The following is a 19,623-nucleotide window of genomic DNA, read 5'->3' on the forward strand; positions in this document are numbered from 1 at the left end:
ATTTATTATTTATTTATTTGAGAGAGAGATTGAGAGCGCAAGTAGGGGGAGGGACAGAAGGAGAGACAGAATCTTAAGCAGACTCCCCTCTGAGCTCGAAGCCTGTCTCATGACCCTGAGATCATGACCTGAGCCAAAACCAACAGTCAGATGCTTAACTGACTGAGCTGCTCAAGGGATCCAGGAATTTGTTTTTTATAGCCCTTATTCCATGCTATTTTAACTCTTCTATCTCTCTTCTTTTGGATGGTAAACACAAGTATTCATATTTATTCTGTGTGTTCCCTCTATAATTGGGAACATAAATTTTCATATGTTTGTATGTTTGTGTATATGTTTGTATATATTTCTGTGCTACTATGTTAAGAGTTATTTAGCTGTAGTGATACAAATAAGGCTAAGTGACAAAACTATAAACTAAAGAGAATAAATATTTTTCTATACTTTTAAATTGTCTTTGTTGTTGGATTTGTTACCTGGAATTTGAAATACATTTCTAGAAGTAAGTTACATGAAAAAAGAGTAAGGGAGGAAGAAAAAGGTAAAATATAAAACCAAATAGCTTTACTTTATGATCCAAAGGTGATTTTAAAAGTCTTACTGTACTCTGAAAATTCTTTTCATTTAACAATTCTGGATACATATATGTAAATATATATAGTTTAGATTATAGTTAATTTTCTCCTAAGACACTGAAGGCATAAAAGAGAGAGCTGGATTCTGTTTCACTAAACCAAGCTGACAGCTCTGGTCTGATCCCAGAATCTTAAGAACTACAATGAGGTAGAAGACAGCCTAACTTGCAGCTCAGACGATGAGTGAGTTTGCCAAGCTACATATTAACAGCAAGCTCCACTGGGTTTATAAACTGCCCAGACTTGGCACGCCCTGGGTTCAGTTTTATTCTTAGTCTGTTAACACTTCAGTGTCATGTTTTAGAATAATCCAAAATATCATGCTTAATAAGAGCAGTGCAGTCTATATAGTGGTTCGCTGGGAGATCGCAAATGACATGGGTATGTCCTTGTTTAATTATGGTTCTCCCCAAGGCATTACAAATGCTTCAGATACAGCAAATAGAAATTCAGAAATAGTGTCTACTCTAAATGTTAAGTAGTCCTTCTCTTGGGTTAAATTCACTGTTACTTCAACCTAAAGTCAGAATTGCTAACTTTTAGAACTCAAAATGTGTGAAGGCAGTCTGCAGTTTCACATGCTAAGCTTTAACAGAGTAAAGAGAAGTTTCTAATTTGGCCAGTGACTGCCAGTGCTACACAGTGGTTAATGGGGTCCTAATGTGGAGATATATCAATCAAGACAAAGCAAGAATTAGAGGGAAATGAAGCAATTCCTCATTAACAACTAAGTGCCAATAAAAATGAAAAACCAAAATGAAAATGAATCAAAAGGAAATTGTCTGCCTATAAAAATTACTGGAGAAATATGGACTATCTGCTAAAGCATATTGCCATTTCTTTATCCTCAGATCTCCGTTAGGAATGAAAAGTAGTTGAATTATACTAAAACTTCTCTTGGAAAATCTGAGTACCTTTGCTGGTTATTTTTTTACATACCAGCTTCCTCCCTAAGTCAGATCCACTTTCGGCTGTTCTCTGCTCTACTTTGGGCTGCAAAACAATCACCCCTAAGCCCCTGGTCTCCTTGGTAAATGACCTTGGCCTATGACAGGCATAATAAGAAAGCAGCATAAGAAAGATAGGGCCTTTTTTCCTTGCATTGGGCTTACTTTGGGATTTTTTTTTTTTTTTCCTGGCATTGGGTGCACTCCTCTACCACTAGGGGTCCTCCTAAAAGGACCTCCCTCCCAGGCTCTCTATCTCATTTGACTTCCCAAATCTATTGTCTCTCCTGCTGCTTCAGGTCTGTGCCTGATGATAGATGGCTTCCTGTGTTGCTGGTTTTGGGGGGATTCCAACATCATTTTGGCTTCTAAGTCCTGCCTACATCTTTGTGATTGGTCTTTTATTAAAGTCTGTTTTATCATGTGAGTTGTATTTTCTTTCCCCATGGGAACTGAGTGATACAGCTCTTTTCTGAGCCCAGAGAGGTGGTTAAACTCACTACTAAATCACGAAGACACCTGATTTTGTGTCCTTAGATCCCCTTTCTTACACTCCTGCATATCAGTGTCAATTGTGGAAGAAAATGTGCTGTGGATCGTAAATACTCCACTGCAGTTCTGATAAGTTCTAGTCATAGAGCTGCCCAGGTCACCAAACCATATGCCAGTCTTTCTAGGAGCTGATCTTATGCACAAGGTAGTTGGGCAGTGGTCCTCTCAAGGGCTTGAGAAGGGCACTGTTGGCTGTACAGATAGGGCCTGTGATAGGAGGGTAGTGTTAGAAGAGATGGTGACACACTGTCCGAGGTGAGAAAAGTGGGTGATGAAAATTTTTTTCTTTCCCACATTGATACTTGAAAATTTAAGTGACCCCTCAGAGAGAGTATAAAATCTTACTGCTGGAGGCAGTAGAATTCACATAGTCCTGTGGTTTCACTTTATAGATAAGAAAACTGAAGGTCAGAGAAATTAAGTTACTTTTATAAGGCTAAAAAACTACTTAGCATGGAAGTAGGACTAGAACTTCAACTCCAAGTCTGTACAGATCTCCTCGTACTCACTACACTGTTCAATAAGATCTTGCTGTGTGCTATGGAATGGACAAAATAACGTGTCAAAGTTAATGGTAAAAATAATTGATACTGATCAAGGGAAAAACAATTAGGAATTGGTCTCTATTTAAATCAATCATTGGATGCAGAATTACCATGGGATAGGAGCTAAAGCCTCAATTTTATAGTCTTATAAGTCTTTATTTTAAGATGGCTTCTGTTGAGGAAGAGAGGGAGAGGAGGAGAAACCATAGGGAGGAGCATAGGTGAACTTCCTAAGAAATAAAACAAAATGTCTACATCTCACATATTACATTATCTCCTCTGTCAGTAGACATCAGTCATCTGTGATGGAACATGCTGAGTTTCTTCATGAAACCAGAGAGCCCTGGCTCATTCAGTATGGGATTAAAATACAAACTGATTTTTCAGTCATCCTTTAGTTTGAAGTGTGTACACCTACCCATAAGATTTCCTTTTTCATTTATTTAAGGTTTCCTGTCCATTTGTGGAAATTTTAAACCTACTTTCCATTATAACATAGATTCCCTTAAAGTCTGAGCTGTGGTGATTAGTTCAGGGTTTTGGAGTCAGACAGCCTGGACTTATGCACTCCCTCCAACATTTCTACTAACCGCGTGATTTTGGGAAAATACCAAGTCTATCTGAGCCTCAGGTGCCTGCCTGAGGATGATCATAGCAGTACCTACTTTTTAAGGATGTTGATATTAGTTTTTTTTTTTTAAACTAGATTTTTAAAAATATAGTCCTTATTACTATGCCTGGAGAACAGTACATGTGAGAATAATGATTTATAACTACAATCTTCCCTCCCCTCTCTTAAAAGTTTCCCAGTTAATAAGAAAAAAAAAATTGAAATCCTTTCTGTAGAAACTGTATTTCATTACAGATATCTAGGTACAGATACAGAGACTGTTGGTGATACAAGGGTTCTCCTTGCTGTAGAAATCGTATTTCATTACAGATATCTAGATAGAGGTATCTAGCTCAGAGAATTAATTACTGATGATTTAACCTGAGTTTTATACTTCCACACAAGTTATAATAGTAGTTAAAGGGCAGAGTTACCTATTTAAATTTAACTTTTTTTTATTATATCAAAAAACAAAGAGTCCATTGAAAATGTTATCCAGAGGAAATTACCTTCACCTCCTGTGGCTATGGAATATTTTTTTACCTTTTTGTTTTGTTTTATTTTGTTTTTCCTGAAACAAATTCTGTGGTTTAGTTTATTTTCATCTTGTATTGAAAGTTTTAAAGGCTAAGAAGAAAATTGCCCAAAAAGGAAAATATTGGCCTGGAAGATTGAAGTGCATATTTGCATAATTCAGACTATATTCTTTCTCTCTTCCCTCTACATTCAGTAATTGAATAAAAGTTCTGGTTTTTTGTTGTTGTTGTTGTTGTTGTTGTTTGTTTTGTTTTTTTGGTTTTTTGGTAAATGTTCAACATATGATTTTGTTTTTTTACTTCCACTAGACTAGATAAAACCAACACAAGACATAACTAATATAACTAAAGCCATTTCAAATGTAATTTCCAATAGTTACCAGTTACCAATGAAGTTTAAAGAATCAATTTTGAGCTACCCTTTCTAAAAATATTGACCATACTCTCATTTGTTAGCCATAATGATCAATTTCATAAACACTAGCAGTAACGTAGCATTTTAATTTCATTTTGGCTTATGTTGACTTCATCATGAGCCATTTGTTTGGGCTCCCGCAACAGAAGTTCCATGTGTAATCTCTAACCAGACTGGCCTCTTCCAGTTGGTCAAATCACCAAGTCAGTTCATCATTCATTCCCAAGGCCTCTCATGAGTCTCCCACTATGTTTTTTCAGTTCTGACTTCACCCTCATTCCTATTTCTAAATTTGTACATGTCAACATATAACATCTCTATTATATCTTTACATATTAATGATAAATACTCTTCCCCATTGAAGGCAAGCATGGAATTATTAGCAGTTGCCTTCATGTAAGAGCTAAACTTTCTCCTCAGTTTCTGCCAATGGTGTTTGAACCCTTCGTATCACCAACAGTTTCAGCAAGGATTAGGTTCCATTACCAAGAAGAAAATATTCAAACAATAGTGGCTCCAAATGTCCAGGAAGACATTTGCTGGCTTGGTTCAGCACCTCTAGGATGTCTTGGCTCAGACTTCTAAGATCCTCTTTGTTTTCACATCATGAATCCAAGATGCATGCTGGAGATCCTGTGATAATTTTCATTTCCTGACAAAATTGTTTTATCCAAAACGCCACTCAGTACCTTCTGCCTATATCTCATTGGCCACCTTATCTGTAAGGGAAGCAGGAAAATAAACTATTTGTAAGAAAAAAAGAAGGGAAGAATCGGTATTAGTTTGGATTGTGCTTCTACCACCCCCATTCAGTCTTAGTTGATGGTAATTCTTCTATTTCCACCTTCGACAGATATTAGAATTCTGCTAGAACCCTTACTCAAAATAATTTCCATATTTTCCATTATTCTTATATATTTGTTTTCTTACTAAAATCTACTGCCCATGTTTATAAGCGATGTTATCCTCAAAACTCTCAAAAACAAAACAAAAATAGAACTTTGGTGGAAAGGGGGCAGGGTCCAACATGTTGTTTAGTCACAAATGAAGCATAAATTGATAGGGGGACCAAATGCATCCGCTGTAGTGGATATCATGTGTGCAGTGGGAAATGAGTGATTAATATGGATACAACAGGTTGCTCGGCCAGAGCCCCCAGAAGTCTCCTTAGGGTGGGTGGTGGGCGGGGAGGGGACTATTGTAACTGCTTGCGTCTGTTGTCCCTTCTGCTGCTTCTGATCTTACCCTGTTTGTGTTTTGGGTTAGCCTGGCTTTTGTGTGTCTGGTGAAGCAGGCTGTAATTCCTGAGCTCCATAGAAGGACTGGATCTCTCTCAAGTTGTTAAATTCAATCCAGTGTCTATATATCCACGAAGAAGCCAAAACTAATTCCAAATTAACAACAAAAAGATTTAAATAATCTCTAAGGGTCAGAGAACAGCATCACATACTTAAAAATTCACTGTATGATGCAGCTTTGGGAAGTCCAGGTGAAATGGGAACTAGGTTCTTAGCATCAGGAAAACTGAGCTGCCTGGACGTAATTAGATGCAGCATTTGCCATGCCAGCTTTATGTACACAGAGAGCTATGTGTAATGCTCACTGAGGCTGTGATAGGACAAACATTCGCCTTATACAATAATTTGTAGCTTTTAAAATCTGTAGCAGTTGGAGCTCTCGTGCCGTTGTTGGCAATGTCCTGATCCACAAAAAAGTCAACTGTGTCATGATGGGGCATACGGTTCTGTGCTTACTTGGAAATCTTAGGGACCTTTCAGGGGCTTGCCTTTTGATGTCTCTCTATTACTTCCATGAAATAACATACTTTCCTATCTAGATATGGAAATACTTTCCTATCTGGAGTTCTGTGGCCAACCTCTGAGTCATTTGTTCCACAGGTCACTGCAGTTCAGTGAACATCATTGTGCTCTCGGGAGAAGGTAACATTCCTGCCCTCAAGAAGCTCTCAACAGCAAGGAAGTGGCACTGGCCATCTTTCCCACACGTGCATGACTCTAGATCTCTGAGTAGCCCCTTTTTTTAGGTGACAGCTTTTTGAGATGGCAGGTATTCTTTTTACTTAGAAAAGGTAACTGTCACTAAAAGTTAACATGGTTTAAACTGTTTGTAGCACGTGAAAAGATGTTCAACATTGTTAGCTGTTAGGGAAATGCAAATTAAATGCACATTAAAACTTGAACACACTAGAAAAATCAACAGCTTCTGTTAGACCTGTCAGAGACGAGAGATCCTAGGAAAAACTGTTGCCCTCCAGTAATGGAGAGACAGACAAGCAGGTACTGAACCAATTGGCCGACAGCTGGAGGCTCACTGCGGGCAAGTCTGAGAGTTAAAAACTCTGCTGCAGCCCATTGGAGGGGTGCCCCAACGCTTGTTTGAGTTTTTCTTCCAGTTTCTCACAGTGTGTATCAGAGAAAAATCCCCTCATGCTTCTGGCAGAAGAAGGGGGAAAGTCACCATTTTGCACAGCCAGAGCATTGAGCATTCTGTTCTTAACAAAGCTTGTCCTCAGGAGAGACTGTTTTCAGAGCCTAACCTGCTGAGATTTTATTGGAGCCTATAAACCTAGGTGACTCTGGTTGTGCAATGGCTCTTCAGGTACAGTACCAAAAACATGAGCCATGAAAGACATAAATTGATAAGTTAGGCTTCTGCTCTGTGAAAGACAGTATTAGGGAAATGATCAAATAAGCCACAGACTGGGAAAGAAATATTTGCAAAAGACAGATCTAAAAAAGAATTTTTATCCGAAGTATACAAAGAACTCTTAAAACTTAGCAAGAAGGAAACCAAAAAGGGACAAAAAATAGCCCTTAACAGAAGCCTCACCAAAGACATACAAATAGTAAATAAGCATATGAAAAGACACTCCAGGCCATGTGTCATCAGGGAAATGCAAGTTCAAACAGTGAAATACCACCACACACCCCTTAGGGTGGCCAGAGTCCCCAACACTGACAAATGCGAGTGAGGATGTGGAACAGCAGAAACTCTCATTTGTTACCGATAGGAATGAAAAATGGTACAGCGACTTTGAAAGACAGTCTGGTGGTTTCTTGCCATATGATCCAACCATCTTACTCCTTGGCATTTACCAAAATGAGTTGAAAAGTTATGTCTACAAAGAAACTTGCACATGGATATTTATAGAAGCTTTATTCGTAATTGCCAAAATTTAGAAGCAATCAAGATGTCCTTCTATAGGGAAATGGATAAATAAACTGTGGTACATCCAGAAAATGAAATATAAATCCGTGCTAAAAAGAAATAAGCTATCCAAAAAAAAAAAAAAAAAAAAAAAAAGCTTCCAAGCCATGAAAAGACATGGAGGAAACTTAAAATGCATGTTTCTAAGTGAAAGAAGCCAAACTGAAAAGTCTACACACTGTATGATTCCAAGTATATGACATTGTGGAAAAGGCAAAATTATGATGACAGTAAAAAGATGAGTGGTTGCCAGGGCTTAGGGAAAGGAAGAGATGAATAGGCAGAGTACAGAGGACCTTTAGGGCCCTGAAACTATTCTGTATCATAATACATTTGCTAAAACCCTAGAATGTGTAACATCAAGAGTGAACTGTAGGGCACCTGGGTGGCTCAGTGGGTTAAGCCTCTGCCTTCGGCTCAGGTCATGATCTCAGGGTCCTGGGATCAAGCCCACATCAGGCTCCCTGCTCAGCGGGGAGCCTGCTTCCTCCTCTCTCTCTCTCTGCCTGCCTCTTTGCCTACTTGTGATCTGTCTATCAAATAAATAAATAAAATCTAAAAAGAAAAAAAAAAGAGTGAACTGTAATGCAGTCTGTGGACTTCGGGTGATAAGGATGTGCCTGTGTAGATTCATCAGTTGTAACAATTGTACCTCTGATCTGTGGATCAGAGTGTCTACAGTGGGAGGCTGTGTGTATGTAGGGACAAGGGGTATGTGGGATCTGTACTTTCCGTTCACTTATGCTGTGAACCTAAAACTCCTCTAAAAAATACAGCTTACTAATTAGAAAAATCCCAGAGGGGAATATCACCACACACCTATCAGAATGGCTAAAATAAAAAACGACAACACTACATATTTTCAAGAATGTGAAAAAAATGAAAAAAAAGAATGTCAAAAAACTGGATCACTTATACATTGCTGATGGGAATGTAAAATGATGTAGTCATTCTGGAAAACAGTGTGGTAGTTTCTTCATAAACCAAATAGGTAATTACCATATAATCCACCAGTTGCATTTTGCTCTCTTGTCTGTTTATAACAAAGAAATAAGACAGGTTTATATGGGAACCTGTACACAATGATTACAGCAGCTTTATTCCTCACAGCCTCAAATTGGAAACAACTCAGATGTTTTATAGTGGGCGAATAGTTAAACATACCGTGATAGATCCGTAACATGGAATATTACTCAGTAAGAGTACTGAGAATAAGATGTTGATATAAGCAGTAACCTGGATGAATATCAAGAGAATTAGGCTGAATGAAAAAGCCTATCCCGGGGCACCTGGGTGGCTCAGTGGGTTAAAGCCTCTGCCTTCTGCTCAGGTCATGATCTCAGGGTCCTGGGATCGAGCCCTGCTTCGGGCTCTCTGCTCAGTGGAGAGCCTGCTTCCTCCTCTCTCTCTCTCTCTCTCTCTCTGCCTGCCTCTCTGCCTACATGTGATCTCTGTCTCTCAAATAAATAAATAAAATCTTTAAAAAAAAAAAAAAAGAAAAGAAAAAGCCTATCCCAAAAGTTTATCTGTTGTATAATACCGTTTATGTAACATTCATGAATGAAGAACACATTAGCAGTTGTCAGGGGTTGAGGAGGGCATGGAGCATGAGGGAAGAGTATGCAGCTATAAAAAGTACAGCAGGAGGGACTTAAGAAAATGTCCTGTGTTTGACTGTATCAGTGTCAGGATCCTGTTTGTGATTCTTTACTGTAGTTTTGTAAGACATTATCATTGGAGGGGGTGCTAGAGACATAGTACACAGGCTCTCTCTGTGCTAGTGAATCTATAATTGTGTTAAAATAAAAAGGCTTAATGAAATAATGTAAGACAAAAAAAGATGATTAAAACTTTCCAATTTGTTTCTTAAAAAACAATAACAAAACCTCACTGCTGTCCTCAGGGGCTATTTGGCTTTCTTTCTACGCCAAAGACTCCAGGCTTTCCTATGTGAATTTTTTGAATCTAGTTATCAGAGGAAAGGAGAGGAAGCAGGATGAGGGAGATGAGAAAAAATAAAATAAAAAGGAAATCACTTAAATGTCTAGCATGTTGATTAAATAGATCATGATCCATTCATGCAAGAAATGCAACTATTACAAGGTTAGCTATGAAAGAATACTTACTCGTTAGGGAAGTGCATGTCTTAGTCCGTTAAAACAGAACTAAAATACATCAGTATTGTCAAATATTTATTAGTATTCACAAATTCATTCAACAGATCTTGCATATTCAACAAAAAATACCCTAAGCCTACCTGCTCCACGTGTTGGGGATAGAAAAGTGAGCAAAAAAGCTCCCTTATAGCACTCACAGTATATTGATACGGGAATTTCTTGCCCTTTTCTTTCCTTTAGCATCATTATATTCAGATTTCCAATAAGTATTTATTGAGTACTGCTTCTGTGCTCAGTACTCTGAATAGTTTCATATGGGATCCCATGGACATATTTTATGTAGTTTGTGACCTTAAAGTGATGATAATTTGGGTGGAGTTTAAGATGCATGAACGCATAATAAAAATCAGAGGACAGTAGAATACAAGGTCTATTTCTGCATTGTTATAAGTGTTCACATCTGAGACATCACTCTGGATGGGTGTGGGGAATGGTCAGTTCTTCTGGGTGTGCCCAGACACCTCACAGGTCAGTGATGGTAAAGGGAAACAGAATCTCCCACCGTTGACTCTTGGCCTGGGTTTCTCTCTATAGCCAACGCCTCACTGATTCTTCAAAACCAGTTTTATTGTTTGAGCCATCTTTGCTGTAACCATGCCCCTCCTAGCTGACACTCGTGTTTCATTTCAGTGTAGTCTGTGCACTTTCTGAATTTGAATTGGCGGCGTCCGAGCTCAGCTTCTCTGCAGCAATCTTTACTCCCTTTCCAAAAGAATTGGTAAAAAGCGTTTGACCCCTTTTATGTGTTAGTGACCCATTGAGCACATTAAAACCCTCTCAGTAAGTAAACCTGAGGACAGCCCTGGAATTCTTTTCCCAGCACTGATTCTCTAGAGGCTGATAAAGACATTCCCCGAAGCAGTTATGACAGCCTGGAGAGGCACAAGCTTGGAGAAAGATGTGTTTCCACAGTGGTATATGAAAGGGAAGTCTTTCATTCAAGGTTGCAGAAAATGGCACATGGAGGCAAGAGTGTAGGACACCCTGCTGATAATGCCATTAAAAATCCTTGGTATAGACTTTCAGAAATAGAGCATTACTGCTTGGCACAGGCATCACTATACATTGGAGAGAAAAAGATGACATATTTCATTATATAGTCTCTATGTATCCTTTCTATTTAGGGGATTAAGGGACATTTGCCTCCACCTCTGTTAAGCGCTGCATGAACTAAGGCCTTCTCATTAGCAAAAGGAGACATGGTTTCTTTCTATTGGCTCTCAGGACCCTAAGCACTTTCACATACTTCCACAACTTACGATTCCATGAAGACCATAATTTGTTGGACATTGTTCAGTGAATGGTGGAAATTGTTTGCAATGAGTCTCACTCAGCAACTTGGAGGGAACCGCTCTGTGTTCTGTTTTGTCCTAGTCTATGGAATAAGCCTTAATAAAATTCACATGCCTAAGAACTGTGGTTGCCTGTGAAACTATTTCATCCAACAATGAAATATTTGGATTGGCTGATGTGGACTACCAGCTGGCTAAACACTGGTAAAGCTGGGGTATTGAAGTGGCGTCATTAGTAGAAGTTGGCATGCAGTTCACCGAGATACAACACTGTAACAAGACCATGTCTAGCAAATAATGGGAAATATTGTAAGAGGGAAGGTGAAGCCTCAAGCCTGCAATATTTATAAAGTGCTTTGCAATTGCAAATGGGTTTTCTAAAGAGTCGTTTTTCTCCCTTTCAAAAGTTTACTTGTATATCCAACATCATGATACCCTGATATAAAAGTAAAATGTTCCTTTAAGGAAACAATGGTGGTTTGTTAGGGGCCCCAGACCAAATTTCCCAAGAGACCATCTTACTGTTATTGTTTAAGTCATATTGACCTGGGGCTCAGAAAATGCAATCTCAGCAGCAAGCTTTATTCTCTTTACATGTTCGCTGTCTCCCATGACAAGCCTTTAGGGTTACAAAAAAATGTACATTGAAAACTCTCATTGTTTGTTTTTCCTGAAGTTCCCTATAAAATGTCAGTATCTTTGAAGGGGTTCTCCTTGAATTGAACTCCTGAGGTTGGAGATTTACCAGGTTGATTTAGGAGTTTGAGATCCTGCAGCGTTTCCATAAAATGAGGATTTACAGTTCATAAATATACTGACAAATGTGTGAAGATACATTTTTGTTCTTGAAAAACTATTGGAACAAAGGTACTTTTCATAAAAAAGCCCAAGCACTGCCATTTTCTTCAGACAAAAATCTATTCTGGCTACGTGAAGTGGCTTTTTCTTGCCAACTATTTTAAGATGGTCTCCCCCCCCCATCTCCCCCCCCACCCCCACCCACTCCACCATCCACCACTTCCTCCTGAAGGTGCTCATATGGAGAGAGGAATTGAATTCTAGGACAGTTAACCAGTGACAAGCATAAGGAAATGAAAGGAAAATGTGTGGTAAGGTAGTGCACATTCCTTCTATTTGCCTCATCCCTGCCTGGGTTCAGCTTCCAGATCACTACAGTCTGGTTCTGATGTTTACTCTCAGATGGTTAGCTACGTTTTTTGTTTTTTGCTTTTTTTTCCACATACAGCAGCAAATGACTTGGTTATTAATTGGCATTAAATTGTCTTCTCTATTTGAGGAAAGAAAAATATGCCATGTTCTGGCCTTACACAGAGTTATTATAGGGAACAGTAAGGAAATTGTGTCACTAATAGATCTTCTCAATAGATGATAGAAGTGGTGTAAGACTGGTACTTGCATAGTTCTGTGGGAAAAGGCCTGGGTTGAATAATAGCTACAGATTCACGAGCCTGGAGAAAGTTTCTGGACTTTCTTTCAATTTAGTTGTAAATTGAATTGACATGGTTTCCAAACTGAGGATAAATGTCGGCACTTACCTTGAGGTTAAAGAAAGGACAGCCTTCCTTTCTTTATCCCAATTTGCTTATTTTATCCCAGTTCTCCATTCTGATGTGATTAAACATTTTGCTCCATAAATTTTTAGTAACCCAGAAGGAGAGAGGATGTGTTGTGCCCTCCACCCCCTTGATACTGAAGTTTGAATGTGAGAAACTATGTTCCAGTCCTGGATTCACCACTGACGATAATTTATTGTTCAAGCTGGGACACTTTGAGAGTAAAATATTGCTATTAATACTTTTACCAGGAGAAAAGGCATAAGCCAAGACTGTCCTTGGAAAACTGGGATACAAGGTCATTCTACCACTTATTTTGTATTTGGGCAAACTAATCCATCTCCTTAAGGGTCTATCTAGTTCCTTACCTGTAAGAGGGAAATAATAATATAAGAGGGGAATAACAAGTTCTTTATGTTATAGGATTATTCTAAGAATATAATGAAATAATATATGTGCAAGTGCTTTGTGAACTATGAGGTATGAAGCCATATACGATGCAAGTGAAATCATGATAATATATTCTGTCAGCTGTGGCTGAAGAAAACTCTCAGAGAAACATCTCTGTATGTCTTCTGGAATGAGAGCAGAGATTTGAAAGCAACAATTGAGGATATAAAGCCAGATAAAGTTGGGTTTTCTAAGGGAATATTGAAGGAACCAAATTAAGATGGGCTATTTTTGATAGTCTTTTCCTTTAAACTAATGTAATTTTTTAACAAGAAGTAGACCCTAATGTGAGAAGAGGATTGTGTTTGGGGAAGTATTAGGAAATGTTGAGGATCCTGATGACACAGTTAGACAGGGCTGTATCTTTGTATATTTAGAATCTGACCTGAAATATAAAAGTCTGACATTTTGGAAAATTAACTTTGCTGGAAATTAAAACTCACAGACTCTTAGTCCTTCTCATGGTGTGATTTGATGGGGTTGGTTTTGTTTGGGGTTTTTTTTTTTTTTTTTTTTTTTTTTTTTTTGGCCTAATTTTGCTGATACAGCCTCAAGCCCTGTATCCCATTGTGGGTTTTGTTTTGTTTTTTTCTTTTTTTTTTTTTCAGAGTGAGAAGGAATCAGGATGACTTTTGTACAGCTCCTACCCACAAGCTGACAACTGTGTTCATGGTCCATGTAGCCCAAACCCCCTCAGCCATCTGCTCAGCCTACTGGCATAGGTCTCCATTAAGCAACTGGAAGCTGGTCATTAACGAATACCTTCTGTTGGCTTACATGACCATGACTAAGAAACTTCGACTGGCAATTTGAGGTCATACAAGACACTTGACTTTGGTATGTTTTTGTGAGAAATTCAACTCATAGGCACTGCCATATAAGCACTATATATGTGTTGATCAAATAATACTAATGCCAGGTCTTAGACAAGTATATACAAATAAGGAGGTCATTTATTTATTTTGCCAAATAAGGAGGTTCTAGCTGTGTAAGCATCCCTTTAAATCGCCCAGTGGTATATTGTAACATCTTTTAAGTAGGAAATGGGGCTAGTGAAGTGATCAACAGAAATTTGTGTTCCTTCTCCTTGGAAAGAGCTGAATCCTAGGAAGCTGCTGCCAACCTAGGATCTTGATTTTCTGCCAGACCTGGCATAGGTAGAGACTAGTCTCTAGTTCTTGACCATAAAACATGATTGGATGTGAAGGTACTTTTCCTCCAGTCTCATCCCCATATACTGGTTGAATCAGAATATTTACAAGATTCTGGAGGAGGGAGAGTCTACAAAGTGAAAAGAGCCTGATCCTGAATAATGATATGGAAGGCAACTAGCCAAGGAAATTAATGTGAGTGAGAAATACAGCTCTGTTGTGTTAAGATTTGAGGGATTATCTATTAGTGAAGCTGGTGTGATCTTAAGTAATACAGCTAGGCACTAGGATTTTATTTGTAATTAATTTGTTTCACAAAATATTTGTGGTAACCTACAAGATTACAGAAATTTAAATAGCAAAAAAGAAATAGAAATGGGAAAATATAAATTAGCATATTAGAATAAGCCAAGGTCAATGGCAATTTAGAGCAGATATATTCAGGCTATACATAATTATAAAGTTGAGCCACAAATCTGGCTTTTGACTTAGAAACCAAAGGAATACTAAAAATCAATTTTAAAGGTACATGAATCCTATTGTTCATAAGGAGAAAGCACACTAGTTTCTTAGGCAAGGCAAGAAATGTTCTGATACTTCAATTTGGAAAAAAAAAATTGGTGGAGTATCATATAGGGAATACTGAGTAATAATGTACTCAACCACATCTCTTAGTAATATAAATGGGGAAATTTGTAGACAAGTTTCTTATAAACTATTGGCATCCACCACCAAGGGCAGCTTGTCAATGTGATTCTGGTAGTGGCAACTCATTACAGAGATAAATAAGACATAGAACTTGAACCAGAGAAACTCAGTTTCTAGTGGGAAAGAAATATATGTCACACAGTAAATGACAATACAGGGTGATAAATACTGGGAGAAAAATATTAATCAGCATGTTCTGGACAGTTCAGAAGATTTTCTTTCTTTCCTAGAAGCTTCAAAGAGTAGCAGCCATGTTTTTCTTGGTTCTGTTTGTTTTGTTTTCCAAGATAAGAATATGAGACTTTCTAGACATGGAGTTACTCCTATGGCTATAACTAAAAAATCTCTGCTCCCTGACTGGAAACAGCACTGAGGGAACACGAGGAGAGGAAGGCAGAGGCTGCAGAAAGGTATGGGCTTTGGATTACGAAACTCTGGGGCTGAATTCCAGCTCTTACATTTATTCGCTGCCTCACCTTGGACAAGTTACTTCCTATCTCTCAGCCATATTTTGCCATAAAATAAGGCAATGATTTCTAACTCAAAGATAATGTATGTGGAGAGTCTGATAGTTTATCTAATCACAAATATATCCAGTCATTTAAAAATGCTTCTCAGGATAAAAGATGATTAACTAAGCTTTACTTAAATATTTTCCCAAATCCTGCTTTAGACTTCTTTTTAGAGAAGTACTTCTTTGCATCCCTTGAATCTCTGCATGTATCCTTTGGTCAGTTCAAACCTAACAAGTGTTTCTCCAACTGCGTTCTTCTGATCAGCTGCATAAAAATTTTTGGAAGGATTTCTGTTGACCCTTTCTCTTGCGCTTCATTCACTCTGTATTACTAAATCAGAATGTTTAGGGAGGGGCAGGGAATCTGCATTTTAAACAAATTCTCCTGGGAATTTTATGAACATTGAAGTTTGAGAACCATTGCCTTAACCATCTAGATTTGAACTACTTTAGTGAGAATGGCAACTGGCATTATAAACCTTAAGATATGATAATACCTTAAATAACAAAAGAAGGATCATTGTATATTCACTGCATTTTTTCTTTCTCTTTCTTCCTTCTTTTCTTTTTTCTTGCTTTTCTTTCTTTCTTTCTTTCTTACTGCATGTGTTTTAGGGCATTGTGGCAGACCTTTATTTTAAAATCCCCCCTTACTGAATTTAAAATTTTTGTTATCATTTAACTGTAGTAGACCCACAATGTTATATTAGTTTCAGGTACACAACATAATGATTCAACAATTCTATACATTACCCAGTGCACATCAGGCTAAGTATAGTTATAATCTGTCTCCCTACAATGGTATTAAAATATTACTTAATATATTCCCTATGCTTTACTTTTCATCTCTGTGGTTTATTTTATAACTGGAATTTTATACTTCTAAAATTCCCTTCACCTAGTTTGCCCATCTCTTCCCACCCTGGTCCCACTCTGGCAACTACCAGTTTGTTCTCTGTTTTTATATTTTATTGATAAGTCTGTTTGTTTTAATTTTTTTATTCATTTATTTTGTTTTTCAGTTTTCACATATAAGTGAAATCATGTGGTATTTGTTCTCTGACTTTCATTTAGCATAATACCCTCTCAGTCCATCCATGTTGTTACAAATGGCAGATCTCATTATTTTTTATGGCTGAGTAATATGCCATTATGTATGTATATACATATATACATATCCCATCTTTACCCATTCATCTATTGGGTAGGTTGCTTCTGTGTCTTGGCTGTTGTGAATAATGCTGCAATAAATATGGGGGTGCATATATCTTTTCAAATTAGTGTCTTCATTTTCTTTGAGTAAATACGTAGTAGATACTCACCATACTTTTGTTTGAAGGTAGGAAATTTCTTTTCCCATACTTTTTAATATTGGTATTAAGTATAAGATATTAGAATATAAACAGTGATATAATAAACAGTCATGAGAAGAGCTGATGATTACAAACAATTGAATTTTCAAAAATATTAATTTGAGGGATGCATGGAGATTATTATATGTACGTAATCTTCATAAGTTTATGTCATTCAATTTACTTTTTTACGTCCACATTTTTAGCCTTCCTTCTTTCTTGGCTAAGTCTCCAGTACCTATTAGAAGCAACAGTAGGCTCCTTTTCTTGATCCCATGTGTAGTTAATTCTTACCATATACACTGGTGATTATACTCAGTTTACTAGATGAGAGGACCTGTCCTTAGAAAGAAAAATTTTAAGACTTGACGCTGCGGATGAAAGAAATCATTGTATGTCTCAACCACTCTGCTTCTCCTGGCCTCATGAACCAATTTTTGATCACTCCTGTATTTACTAACAGAGTTACTTCAGCTATGGATTCATAATGCATCTCTGAACTATTCTTCATCACCATTCTACACATGATGACCAAGTCTGGTAAACCCAGTGCTGAGTTATATTGAGTTACAGAACTTCTTGTCACAAAACATATAGTCAAGAAAACAATGAGACTGAATTTGTAAAGTACTAAAGTAAAGTATTTGAACCTAGAACTGTAAACCCACTAAAAACAACCTTTAAAAATGAAGGCCAAATAAAGACTTTTCAGTCCAATCAAATCTGAGAAACTTCATATCAAATAGACCTACTTTAATAAAATATGTTAAAGGAAGTTTTTTCAGGGAAAAGGAAAATGATGCCAGATGAAACCTTGGATCATCACTAAGAAGTAAAGGGCAACAGAAATAGTAACTATGTATGTATGTTTTAAGATAGTTTACTTCTCATTTTTGATCTTGTTAAAAAGCAATTGACTATATAAAGCAAAAATAATAGTGTTTTTCAAGGTTTATAATATATAGAATTGAAATATCGGTTGGAAGTATACTGTTACGACTTTCTCACAGTATACAGAAAGTGATATATTATTGCAATGTAGACTGTGATATGTTAGAGAAGTATACTATAAGGCTTAAAGAAACTGCCAACATAGCACAACAAAAAACTATAGCTAAGATAGTCAACAAAAGATATGAAATAATATGATAAAATACTCAATACAAAGGAAGACAGAAAAGACAGAAAAAAAGAACAAAGAGGTTATGGGATTAAATATATATCAAAAACAAAGATGGTAGATTAAAACTTAACCATATTGATAGCTGTGTTAAATGAAAATAGCCCACATCCCCCTAGTAGATGGCAGACTGTCCTTTTGGGGTTGGGGGGAAGCAAGATCCAATGATATGCTGTTTAAAAGAATTCTACTTTATAAATAAAGACACATTTTAAAAGTAAATGGATGGAAAAGGACTATGCAAAAATTAAAAAAAACTAATGGCTAGGCTATACGAATTTTAGACAAAATAGAATTTAGAACAAGAAATAGTACCAAAGATAAATAGAAACATTTCATAATAAATAGGTCAGTGTATCAAGAAGGAATAACAATCCTAAAATTATGTGCACCAATTGAAAAAATGTCAAGTTTCATGGACTAAAACCTGGTAACACTGAAAACAGAAATAGGAAAATCCCAATTATAGTTAGAAATTTCAACATTTCTTTCATAATAATTTGATAAAACAGAATAATATTTGAGTAAGGCAAAAGAAGGCATGAGCAAAACTATCAGTGAATTTGCCCTAACTGACATTTATGGATAATTTACCCAACAAAAGAAAAACACACATTCTTTTCTAGTACATATGGAACATCCATCAAAACAGGCCATATGCTGATTTATAAACCATATCAACAAATTTCAGAGGAATAAGTTGTGCAGAGTATGTTTTCTGAGTACAGTGGAATTAAATATAAATTGCTAGTGGGAAGATGTATGAAAAAAAAAAATCCCCAAATATTTGGAAATTAAACAAGACATTTCTAAATAAACTTTGGGTCAGTATCAGAGAGAACTTGTAACTGAACAATAATAAAAATCCAACATACCAAATTTGTGCACTTAGAAAGAAATTTATAGGTGGGGCGCCTGGGTGGCTCAGTTTGTTGTATCTGACTCTTCAGCTCAGGTTCTGATTTCGGGGTTGTGAGATTGAGCCCCGCCTTGGGCTCCACACTGGGGCATGGAGCCTGCTTAAGATTCTCTCTCTCTATCCCTCTCCCTCTGCTCACCCCCTCAAAAAAAAAAAAAAAAAAAGAAAGAAAGAAAGAAATTTATAGGATTACATAATCTTAGTAGAAAAGAAAAAATTTAAATGACTTAAGGTTTCACTTCCAGAAACTATGAAAAGAAGAGCAAATTAAATGTAAATTAAGCAGGAGAATAGAAATAATTTTAAAAATGGAATAAATAAAGTAGAAACCAAAAAGCTGATTCTTTGAGAAGTCAATGAAATCAATAAAATTGATAAGCTGATATCCAGATTGATGAAGAAAAAAAACAAATAAAATGGAAGACACAGGTACCAATATGAGGAATGAACAAGAGGACCTGATCACAGGTCCTGTTGAATTTAATTAAAAGAAATAATTGAAAATTACACCCATAAATATCATAACTCAGAGGAAATGAACCAATTCCTTGAAATATACTAGCTAGCAGACTTACTTAAAAACAATAGATAACCTAAATAGTCCTATAATATATAAATAAATTGAATGCATAGTTAAAAACCTTCCCATCAAAAAATCCCCAGGCTCTTACAAGAAACTCATCTTAAACCCGAAGACACCTCCAGATTTAAAGTGAGGGGGTGGAAAAGAATTTACCATGCTAATGGACATCAGAAAAAAGCAGGAGTGGCAATCCTTATATCAGATCAATTAGATTTTAAGCCAAAGACTATAATAAGAGATGAGGAAGGACAATAT

The sequence above is a fragment of the Enhydra lutris genome, unplaced genomic scaffold, assembly GCF_002288905.1.
Source record: "Enhydra lutris kenyoni isolate GAN:26980312 unplaced genomic scaffold, ASM228890v2 scaffoldscaffold19, whole genome shotgun sequence".
Taxonomy (NCBI): domain Eukaryota; kingdom Metazoa; phylum Chordata; class Mammalia; order Carnivora; family Mustelidae; genus Enhydra; species Enhydra lutris.